Source organism: Mauremys mutica, chromosome 13 (assembly GCF_020497125.1).
Source record: "Mauremys mutica isolate MM-2020 ecotype Southern chromosome 13, ASM2049712v1, whole genome shotgun sequence".
Classification (NCBI taxonomy): Eukaryota; Metazoa; Chordata; order Testudines; family Geoemydidae; genus Mauremys; species Mauremys mutica.
Window position 1 is genome coordinate 25,131,927 of NC_059084.1, and position 12,492 is coordinate 25,144,418.

Sequence of the window (12,492 nt, forward strand, 5' to 3'; positions counted from 1 at the left end):
TGTAAGATGAGACTCGCCTGTAACTGGCAGATTCTCTGTAACATGAAGTCTTTAAATCATTATTTGAGGATTTCAGTGGCTCAGACAGAAGTCAGGGATCTATTGTGGGAGTGGGTGGGTGAGGTTCTGTGGCCTGCGATGTGCTGAAGGTCAGACTAGAATTAAATGATCATATTGGTCCCTTCAGGCCTTAAATTCTATGAGTCTAGTAGACTAAATGCAGGCAAACTTCCGAGTTTGTTGTGAATATTTTACATATCTCAAGCTGTGGGGAGCTGGCAGAGTGAAGAGGCAGAGAAGCAGGTGAAAGATTAGAGGAAGAGAGGTGGGAGTGGCTGGTGATAGCTTAGGCCCAGATCAATGGAAGTTAGGGCCTTTTGTACCTTTGAGGCTTGTTAGTCCTCTTTCAAAGTCACTTTAACCACCAGACAGCAGGGAATTTATCTACTGGCTGAACAGGCACCAGTTCCTTCATGTCTGTGGTGTACTTTGCCTATAGACCTGCTTCATACTCAGAATTATTTTAGGTATTATACACTAGTGATGGGCTGGAACCAAAGCCCCAGATCCAAACATCCCTGAATCTGGGGTCAGATGGGAGCCAGATCTAACTCCAAACTTCAAGGCAACAATGAAGCAACCCAAACTTCAGAATCCCATTAGCCCGCGAATTTGGCTCATCATCGTCACTTAGCAAATAATAATATGTTCAGATCTAGATTCCTCTGCTCATCTTTACTGCTCTTGGATGCAGCATTATTGGTTCCAGACAGACCCGTCTCTATAATTATTAGTATATTTGGGGTAAATCAGGAGTAGCTCCATTACTCTGGCATATGTGAGAGACCTGACATATTTCTGATCTGGGATGTGATTAGCAAAAGGTAATTCTCAGGTATTCCAGGAAGATTGTAATAATAATGGTTCTGTTGTCGGGCAGTCCACAGGAGGTGACTGTGATGCTCAGACTGTGTTGCACTTAGATGGCAATTTTCCTCCCAAAGGGCTTGGTATATTTTACATACAGGAATGGCTTCACTTATCACTGAAAGGCAGCCACCTCTGAGGTGATACCCAGCAACCGTTAAAACTGCACAGCAACTCTTTGGGACAATTTAGGACAGGAAGTGAAGAATACTGAAACCAGTAATGTAGGGCAAGAAGTGAGAAACATTCTAGGCAGTTGAAAACACAGTGGGAATTTAGGTAGGTGGAATGCTATGAGCCAAGTTGGAATTGGGCCAGATCAGCAGGAATAGCAGTCTTGCAAAAAAGTATAATGGCATGTTTAATGATTACGAGTGCTCTTCGATTCTGGGGTGATGAGCGTCCTACCAAGGCGGGTGGAAGTGACCAGGACATCAGTTTTACATCTTGTCCAAAAGGCAGCCTCCTTTCAGTCAGTCCCACCAGCACCACGCTGGGGAATGATGATTCATTCAGTGCTGTGGGAAGGATGCTTACTGCATGACAGACCACCAGCTGCTAGGTATAGTTAGGAGGTCTCCCATTCCAATTGTAACTGATCTTGACGCTTTTAGCTTATGACGAGCACTCCTCAAGACGGCATGGCCACAGAGGTAGGCTGTAGCCACACATGTGTGTGTAGCAATGTCAAGTTTTAGTTTGCAAGGGGTTTGGGGGTGGTAGGGGTTAGTTTGGTACCTTTATCTCAACTTCCTTTGGAACACCCAAAAGTGTGTGTATATCTTTAAATCCCTTGATGCGATGGCATCTCAGTTGTGCCTCTCAGCTGTTCCTGGGTAACTGGAGAGCACGGTTGGTTTGGATCTGAATGGTTCCTTTGCCACCCAGCCCCAGCACACTTGCTGTTGTCATTCTCCATTGCCTTTCAAAGTTCACGGTGCGTCGTGATTTTTGGGATGGCAGACAGTGGCATTGTCTGCAGACAGAAGCTCCGGATTTTGTGGCTTTTCAGTTTCTAGATTTGGCTTGTCGCTTTAGCAGTGGGAAATAACAACATCCACTGCTCGGCCTTGCAGAAAGGAGAGAGTAGGCTGTGCTGGGATGCTAATTCTGGTCCTCCCAAGTGGTGGCCACAGCACATGATCTTGGCATGCAAGAAAGAGTTTTGAGAACAGAGGATAGGGGATGAAATTCCTAGATGCTAACAGCACCTGACCATGTACAGCAGGATCAAGAGCCTGAAATAACCAGAGGGCTTAGCACTGGCACTTGGGACGTGGTAATCCCCGAGGCCTGCAGTCATGCCAGCCAGGGTCCTGTAGCATGCAGGAGCACCAGAAGACTGCAATATTGCCAGGAACCTACAGTAGTGCTGGGACCATGCAGGAGCATACAGTAATTCCAGCCCCTGGATCCTGTAGTAACACTAAGAACATCCAGCAATGCCAGACCCCTCCATTAACATATTCCAAACTATGGTAACACAGAGAGCCGGCAACAATCCCTTCTGTTAATGAGGAACTTGAAGGGCAGCCTAGTAACATCGGTGATGGGTGAGGTTGGCTGCCGCCAGGCCCACTAGCCCAGGGAGATGTGTGCACAGACCCTTTCCTGCTTCTCTTCTTTGCTTGTCTATTGCTCCACAGCTGCATGCAGCACTTCCCCTAGCAAGTAATGACACAGTCCCTGCTCCAGAGAGATTACTGGCAATACCGATCAGGGTGAGACAGGGCTCTGGAAGAGATAACAGGGATGGGGGGATAGCGGGATGGTGGGATAAACAGAGGAAGGTTATGGGGCTGCTTGGCTTCCCACACCGCATGCTCCCCTTCCAGGCTCTGCACATCTCCACTCCGGCCTGCACCCCTCCCCCGGCCTGCTTGTCTCTGCATCCTCTCTCCTGATTGCTCCCCTTACGTTATCGCCTTCTCAGCTTCCCACCTTCTCTCATGCCCCCCTGTATGCCTGGAGCTGCCGCTCCCTGTGAGCCCAGCCTGCTGCCTCTCCTCTTTCAAACCCGTCAGCACCCATCTCCTGCCCCAGACTGAGCCTGACGCTGGTCTCAGCGCTGCTGTATATCAGGACTAACTCCACTGACATCTGGGGGGCATTACAGTGGTGCTTCCCAGTGGTAGGGCTTGCACTGGGTCCCCTGGATTAATTGGCTTTGTTTCTATGTCTGCTGGCAGAGGCACCTAGAGCCTTGGACAGGTTCCTCTTAACCTGGTTGTATCGATTTAAATCAGTGCCTAAGACTAGTGTGTAGGATTCAGAATCAGGCACAGTGTCTATATGCCATGCTGAGCCTTACCTGTCATCTGTGTACGCTGCTGGGCTGAGTTAGACTGTCTGAGTGAGCCTAAATCTCCTCTCACTTGGGCCACTGTGACACTGATATGAGTCCAGGAATGGTCCTGCTTTGCACCAGTGTAGGTGGGAGGAGAAGCAGGCCTCCTGCCTGTATGGACGTGCTGTGAAGTGTTGTGTACATCAGCAGAGCTGTATCAGGGATGGCTATGAAGACGCCCATGCACTCACACCTCTGGCTCGAGGCCCTTGGTTCTGTGATTGGGGGTGATTTGGGAAAGAGAGATCAGGGAATATAAGTGATGTGGGGGAGCCAAGCTTTAAAATTAAACAGCATCACTGAGCCTCAGTCCCCAGCTGATTAAAGCTCGCATGCTCTCCCTCCTTCCTGATTTCACGGAGTACTTGCAGCTTTCCACCTGTTGGGTAGGTGTGTGCATGGGTCTATGTGTGTGTGTGTGTTGGGGGTGGGGGTGAGGTTTGGCAGCCATCACACCTTTGATCACCCGTACCACTCCAGTTCCTCCTGCAAATGCATGTGTCAGTTGCACATTACATGGCAATTAGTTCACATTTCACAGCCAGCAACACAGATGATGAGCTTCCCTTGATCTAGCCTCAAACAGAATCTCTGTGCCTTGCAAAGCATGAGACGAACAAAGCCCTGGTGAAAGCTATTCAGCTAATTGCGACAGCCATTCTGGATCCTTTGCTGTAACAAAGGGCTCCCTCTCATCCCCCGCCCTAGTTCCCTCTCATTAGAAGCAAAGCTGGGCAACTGCATGCCCAATATTCCTCTGCTGAACAGCAGAGAGAGCCATGTTCAGAGAGGGCTGCCGCATGTTTCTGTCCGGGGGGTGGAGGAAGATTTTCTTTGACAGTTACCTGACAAGGTGAGATCCCAGCTCCACGGACTCCATCTCATCAAACACCTGAAACAGCACAAAGACCATGGACAAAGGGAACTTCCCACCTGCCTGCTCTCAGAACTCCCAGCCCTGTGACAAAAAGGAAACACACATGCCTTCAGTCTTCCTGCCACAGGAGTAAAAGCCACTGACGGGCTATGGCAAATACACCTACTGAGAGTGGTTTTGCCAGGCCTTCTGGGTTACAGCTTCATAAGCCTAGCCAAAAGGAGGGGTCTCACAGAATAACAGTGAGGTAATTCTATTTATGGCAACATCATTTGGTGGGAATAATGTCCTGGCTTGGTCCATGAAGGTAGACTCCCGACTGGCGGGAAACCCTGGCATCATGAACTTTTCCAGTACAGTCCATCCTGGTGTCTGTAAATCGTCCTCTGTGGTCCACCAGAGCCTGCGTACTAACGGAATACGTAGTGCCCTTTGTGGAGTATGTGCTCCTTGAGAAGCGCAAACAATGGGCCTGGCACAGCCTGGAAACCCCATTCTCTCAAAACCAGCAGTTACTTCAAGGATATTGATTATACCGGTCACCTCTGGGTAAATCACATGCCTGAATGCCTCCGAAACCTCCGCCACCACTTTACCCACAGTCGACTTTCCAGCACCTAACTGGTTAGCAATGGATCTGTAGCAGTCTGGGGTAATCAGCTTCCAGAGATTGTTATAGCAACCTGCTTCTGAATGGGCCAGGCCACCCTTATGGGTGTGTCATGACGCTGGGGACTCTGAACAAGCTGCTCGTGAAGCTCCAGAAACGTAGCTTTCTTCATGTGAAAGTTCCTTCCTGGACCCACTGCTGGTCATCCCAGGTCTGCATGAAGATGTGATCCCACCAGTCTGTGCTTGGGACTCTGCTCCAGAAGCACTGGGCTATGTAGGGGCCTGCTAAGCATCCATGAGGTGACAGGAGGCAGAATTAAGGGATCTTCCCTTTCTGGCCTGTCTGGGTAAATAATGGGGTCCCCCTAATCCCTCGCATTTGAGGAATCAAAACTGAGAAGCAGCTGTACTGTGCAAACTCATCAGAGAGCACAGTTCAGAGGCCATAGGTGAAAGAGTGAAGCTCAGGAGCAGAGACCATAGCAGCCCCATTACTACTCATATATCAACCAGAGCTGACCCATGCCAGCCTTCAAAGGGAGAAATTATTTTTCCCTTCAGATTTTCTTCTTCTTGTTGACCTAGATTTCATGTTCCAGAAATAGCTTTCTCTGGCGTACCAGCAGAAAGGGATTAGGTTTTGAGTGTGTGTGTGAGAGAGAGAGAGAGAGAGAGAGAGAGCAATTTATGTTCCATGCTGTGGGTGTATAAGGGACACAGAGAAATCTGTATGTTCCTGGCTGGTACGTGGCCTGGAGCAGTGGGGGCAGAAAATGTGTATCTTACACAGAATGCCCTGCAAATGGTAACAGGTTGCAGACAACAGGGGACGCTGCATTGCACCCCCAGGCACAGACAGTATCAGTGAAACATGCACAGTAGCTGCCCACAGAAGGGGCAGGTCAGCACTGCATGTTTGTCCCAGCTGTGTGTGCATTGCAGACAGGATGGAAATGAAGTAGCTGGAGACACTTTACGTTAGATGCTATAACTATGAGAGCCCGGTGCCCCTGGACAGTGGAAGCCACAGGGGGATCAGAGGCCCAAACAGTAGATATAACATCCCAGGGCCTTCTATATGATGAGAAATTAAGAAGACTGGGACTGTTCTGCTTAGAAAAGAGATGACAGGGTGGGATATGATAGAGGTCTATAAAATCATGACTAGTGTGGAGAAAGTGAATAAGGAAGTGATATTTACCCCTTCACATAGCACTAGACCTAGAGGTCACCCAATGAAATGACTAGACAGCAGGTTTAAAACAAATGTAAGAAAGTACTTCACACAACACACAGTCAACCTGTGGAACTCATTGCCAGGGGATGTTGTGAAGGTCAAAAGTATACTGGGTTCAAAAAGGAATGAGATAAGTTCATAGAGGATGGGTGGGTCCATCAATGGCTGTTAGCCAGGACAGTCAGGGACACAACACCATGCTCTAGATGTCCCTAAGCCTCTAACTGTGAGAAGCTAGGATTGGATGACAGGGGATGGATCACGGATAAATTGCCCTGTGCTGTTCATTCCCTCTGAAGCATCTGGCACTGGCTACTGTCAGGGATGGGATGCTGGGCTAGATGAAATGTTGTGAATGTGGCCATTCTTATGGAGCCTCCAGGAGGTCTCCAGGGCTGACACACCTGGAGACAGAGTAGGCTTTATGGCTCTTTTGCCAGGCTCACAGTTGCAGTACACATAAGTTGCACTTATGTGTCACTTTGATGCAGCTCACTGTGCTGTTGAGCTGCTCTCAATCTCTTCCTGACTGCTACCACTAGGCCATGCTGCCTCCTGACCAATGCAGATACCAGCAGGGATGGATTCCGAGCCTGCTATTCACCACTCCCTGCTGCTGGTCACAGGCTGGCCTGGTTCCAGCTCGTTATGGTCCATGTTGCTGCCGTGTCCCTTGAACTGGTCTCCTAGATGGTGGTACGAGCTGCCTTCCCTTTCCCCTTCTAACAGCAGTGAGCACTGAGCTGCTTGCGCCTGCACCATTCTGCACTATTTGGGAGGTGGCAGGTCCAAGGTGCTGCGCACACCCTTTATGGGCATGTTTGTGGTTTCTGCAATTACCTCATGTAATTCTACCTCTGCTCTCAGCATGCATATTCCTCTGTCTGCTCTGGATAGATGGGTCTTTCTCTCTGACCCCCTGGGCCAGATTCTCTCTTGTGATCTGGCCTCATTACACTGCTGGAAAGCAACTGGATCACCTCAGCTACTGTGGGGCCAGTACTACCAGCTCCTATGCCACTCCCTCCTGCAGGGGTCATGTGGGAAGGGACCTGAGCTCACCGCAATTGCACTCTGCCTCTTCTCAACTGCGTAGAGGCCTTTCAGGGCCAATGGCCTGCTGGCATTGTGTAAAGCAGCCCCCGTGCTGCTCTGCTATACACTGGAGCCAAGAGAACTGGGCCGCCAGTATCAGGGAGCCACAACTGACTTCTGTGCAGCCCTCCTCTGAGTTGTGCCCGACTTCCATCTCTGTGTCTCCACCTTGGGGCCTCGCTGCTATGGCACTGCCATGATTGAACTTTGCATTTACAGGCACCTAAATGTGCCTGCTATGAAATGCTAAAGTTCACAGAGTCCAATCGTACTGCGAGTACCTCCCAGTTCATTCAGCAGGAGCTGAGTGCATGCATCTCCCAGGGTAATAAGGCTGAATGGGAATTACTCTTTGTGAGTCTATCCCGTGCATACATGTGTTTTTCTCTCCCTTGCTCTGTCCTCTGTCTCCCGCTGGGCTGTTTCTCTCTCTTGCTTCAGTGCCTTCCTGTTGCTTTTTTCCATCTGATGAGTCACTGTCTGAGTATCAATAAGGATTCAGAAGGAGAACAAGTTAGATATTTTAAAAGCCGGACAGAGCCCTGTGTATGTAACAATCCTTCCACCAGGGGTCATTCTGCATTTCCAGGATCTGCACCTGCCTCATAGGCAGGAAACAATTGAATCGACATGTGCTTTGTTTTCCTTGGCAAACTATAGTGAGATGCTGGAGCTGCTAGGATTACACTCAGATCCAAAGTTGTGTGGGTCAGGTCTGGATCCGAGCCTCTGCAGAGCTCAGAAAAGGGGTGGCTGGGTCCCAGGCAGGGTTCTCCTTTGGGCTCATCTTCCTGTTTGGCTTTTGATACTAGCTCAGGCGCATCAATAATGATTCCATTGCTGGAAATCAGAAAGCATGTCCAAAGTACAGATCCTATCTCGCTAATGCCTGCCTTGAATAGGAAGTGTCTGAGTCGAGTGGGGGAAGTTACCAATGGACTCTCTGATTTCTCTTCACTTTAAAAGCCAGTTTGCTCATCTCTGCAGAGAGTAGTGCAATCAGAGTCATAAATAAATCAGCGCTCTCAAGGACTTATTGTAACAGCAAGTAATTCAAGCAGTACACACACTCCCTGCCTGGGCAGTCCAGGGAACCAGACTACCTGTGGGGCCAGAATCCCATGACAGGCCAGACCTCCTGTAAACAAGCTTGTCAAGGCAGACAGGAGCTGCTCTAGGCATTTTGCCGCCCCAAGCATGGCGGAGGGTCCGCTGGTCCCGCGGCTTTGGCGGACCTCCCGCAGGCGCTGCGGGAGGTCCGCCAAAGCCGCGGGACCAGCGGACCCTCCGCAGGCAAGCCGCTGAAGGCAGCCTGCCTGCCGCTCACGTGGCGACCGGCAGAGCGCCCCCAGTGGCTTGCCGCCCCAGGCACGCGCTGGGCGTGCTGGTGCCTGGAACCGCCCCTGAAGGCAGAGCTGCTGCTCACACAACCATGGTCACTGACATGACGGCCTAGGAACATAGGCGCGGCCATGCTGGTCAGACTGTGGCATGGGTGTAGTCAGACAATCACCTGGTTTTGCAAGGGCATTACCTTGATGATCAAACAGACCTTCCCCATCTGCTAGGATCCTACCAGCCTCAGCACACAGATTTTTCATTTCTCAGGGGCAGTTGCAGCAAAGCCAGGACAGGAGCAGCTAGAGGCCAGACTGGGTCCCTGGTGAGGCGGAACTCTCCATTCCAGGAGTCCCAGATTCCAGTGGTTAGTGAGTCTGTTGCCAAAGGGGCTGTTTGGTTTTTCTTGGTTCAGTTCTGCTCCTGGGTGGACGAGGCTTATGTATGGGTTGATTCTGATCAGCTGTTGTGTTCCTGGAAGGGCTGGAAGCTTGTTTTATGGATTCCCCTCCTCCCACTCCAGCAATCCTAACTGTAACCCCATGTTTCAGGGCTGCATCTCAGAGGGTTTAATGTAAGGCATAAAACCAGGTCCACACATGACTACAGGTGCTGAGAAGACAAATGAGAATTAAGCTAAATTCTCCCCCCATGACTGAGGCCTCCTCAGATGGAGGTGCACGAGAGGGAGAAGCAGTGAGCATAAAGACCCAGCCACTTCCATTTTCCTTTCCTTTCCTGTCTGTCTGTCTCTCCTCTAGAGAAAGACTTTCCTCTATGTCTGAACTTGAAAGGCCAGACCCTGCTCTCAGTTACACCACCATAACCCAGGAGTAACCCCATTCTTCTTAGTGGAGCTGCTCTAGATTTACACCACCACAGCTGTGAGCAGAATCCAGACCCCAGTGTGAGCACAATGTCCAGCATCAAGTGTGACCTGAATCTGGCCCTGCACAAAAAGCCACGAGTGGAAACGCAGGTCTGAGCGAGTCCCAAAAGTCTGTGCCCGTCTCTCAAAGAGGAGAGTAGTGAGAAAATCTTGCTGTACTCGACTGGCATCCCCAGCAGAACTCAGCCCTTCACGCTGAGAAAGCTTGGCATTATATAACCCCTCCCCCACCCGTGGGGAAAGGAGCAGCTTGAGGAGAATGGGGGCTTGGAAGAGGCCCCTCAGCCAAAAAGCCTTTTGTGTGTGTGCGAGATTCTCTGGGCAAAGAGTCGTGCTGAGGAAGTTGTCACCATGGCACCCTGCTCTTTGTCACACACTGGAGCTGTCAGCTCAGTGTGCCTGAGCCCGGCTGGCAGCTCTGTGACAATTCGTCTCGGCTGTGAAGCTAGGGTGAAAAAGGCAATTTTTGTTTGGCAGAATCTCTCCTCCAAACTCCCAGTTTTGTTTGCAGTGATCTCCCCCCGCCCCCTCCCCGCCCCGTCCACCCCACTGAATCCCCAAGGAAGGGCTGTTTTCGGAAGCCACCTTTGCACATTTTTCCATCTCAAATGTGCTGCAGAACGCCTTGAACATCAGGCCAGTTTGTGTGTCGTGACGACTGTCCTACACCTCAGTCAGTGTGTGCACGCAGAGCGGTGACACTCTCCCTCTGCCCACCCCAGACTGCACGGAGCCTCCTTGCAAGTGCCTCAGTTCTCATGAGCGTGGGCTCCAGTTTCAGGCAGATGCCATGCCACTTCTCTCCCTCCTCGCTCTCTTACGTATGGGTGTATTTGCCTGCACCACAGACCATGGCACAAACCCAGCCAGGCTGTGGAGTGAGATGTATGTAACCAGGTGCTGTATGCCCAAGCGGATGAGATCTGGGGTCAACTGTAAGTTAATTAAGGCCAGAGGTTCCCAAGCCGGGGTTCATGGAGCACTTGCCAGTGATCCACAGGGAGCCGGCTGGTTACATGTTGCTGAGTTCCCAGGTAAGAATAACAGAATATATGGGAGGGGGAGCAAAAACAGACACTGGCTTCCAGGGTTAACATTATTCACAAAGGACAAGACTTCCTGCCCTGAAGTGTTAAACGTCCATTAAACACTGCCCTAATCTGACTGCTCCGTGTAAGCAAATGTTGCCATGGAGATGCTCTGAGAGACCAGTGAATGGAAAGGGTTGGGGCCACAAGACAGTCTATTAACATATGTTCCACATTGTGAAAAAGTTTGGGAAGAGCCTGTTTGGGCAAAGTTTAAGGACTGGATGGAATATCAAGAGGTTAATAGGATTTAATTAAACAGTAATTGTTTCTCACCCTTTCTCCTGTTCCTTTGTCTACATTTACCTACTTTGGCAGGTCCAGCTCCAGGCCCCAGCGAAGGAAGCAGGTGCTTGGGGCGGCCAATGGAAAGGGCCGGCACGTCCAGGTCTTTGGCGGCAATTCGGCAGCAGGTCCTTCAGGAAGTGAAGGACCCACCGCCAAACTGCCGCTGAAGTGCCACTGGTCGGCTTTATCTTTTTTTTTTTTTTTCCCCACTTTGCCGTTCGGGGCAGCAAAAAAGCTGGAGCTGGCCCTGCACTTTGATCAATTCTGAAACATATTTAGGCTCCTAACAGCCATTGAAATCAGTGGAAGTTAGGAGCCTAAATACATTTGAGGATCTGGGCCTTAGACTGTAAACTATTAAGGGCAGGGATTTGGCTGGTGATCTCCTTGAACGATGGAGGATGATCAAGAGTCCATGCTGTCCTTTCTAAATCTGTCTACTGCCTTTGATACCACTAATCATGAGGTTTTATTGACATATCTGTTTGTCACCCTCTTTGTCTGTCCTGCCCTCAATACCTGTAGTCACCAGCAAGTATAGATGGAGTTACTTGAGTGGTTGGGTTCTTTCCTGTTTTAAGGTAGTGTTGGGCATTTGCTCCTGTGGCATCAGTGACCCCTGCGGGGTGCCAGAATGGCCAGTTTTGTCATTCCTCCTGTTCAATGTGTATACAAGGACATTGGGAGAGTTAGTGAGGAGATACAGGCAGCAGTGTATTCAGTATGCTTGATGACACGCTGTTCTATGTCTCTATCACTCCTATCCCAGACAGTGCAGTGGAACAAATGATCCACTGTCTATATGAGCTTGGGGCTTGGAGAAGGTTAGCTGGTTACAGTTCAGTCTGGATAAAATGGAGATAATGTTAGTAGGTTTGGGGAAGCATCTGAGAGAGCAGAAGCTTACTACCATTGACTGAAGGAGCGTGTCTTCCATTTGCATCCTTTGTTCAGATCCTGGGTTATTTCTTTCTAGACCACCAGGGGTCAGCTGGAGCCAGGAGTGCTCTTCGCCATATGCATCCTCTTCTTGCGTGAAGGGACCTTAACCCCAGTCATCCATCCTTTGTTACTTTGAGGCTAAATTATTCTAATGTGCTCTCTTGACGTTACACCTTGACATCATTCAGAATGTGTAGCTAATGCAAAATGCAACTGCCCGCATATAAAGTGGAATTTCAAACCAGAAATATATGACACCAGTGCTCTGGGAGCTGCATGGGCTGCCAATGTTTCCAGGGGGTGCCGGGTTTAACCTACAAATCCCTACATGGTTTAAACCTGGGAGATCAACTCTTTCTCCATGCTATAAAGCACCACTGGGATTGGCAGACGTCTTGAACTGGACCCCTTTGTTATAAATGAGAACGAAGGGAGGTGCCACTGTCTGCAGAGCCCATTTATTTTCCCCAGTTCAGAAGGCAGCTGGAAGATGAGCTGCTATTAGGTAGGTAACAATACTTAGCTCTTATCTAGTACAGTGCTCAAAGCATTTCACAATATCCCTGTGAGACAAGGCAGTGCTATTATCCCCTTTTTACAGAGGGGAACTGAAGCATAGAGAGGCTAAGTGACTTGCCCAAGGTCACACAGGAAGTCAGTGGTGGAGCAGGGACTTAAACACAAATCTCCTGGGTCCTAGGCTTGGGCCCTAACCACTGGATTGCTCTGCTGTTGGCGAGAATGTTGTACTGGTAATTCATGAACTTCTGTAAGATCTCAGCTGTTTGTGTGTAATACTGGAGGGCTCCCCTTGTTAATATATCAGTGGTACCTACAGCAAGACCAGGCCAG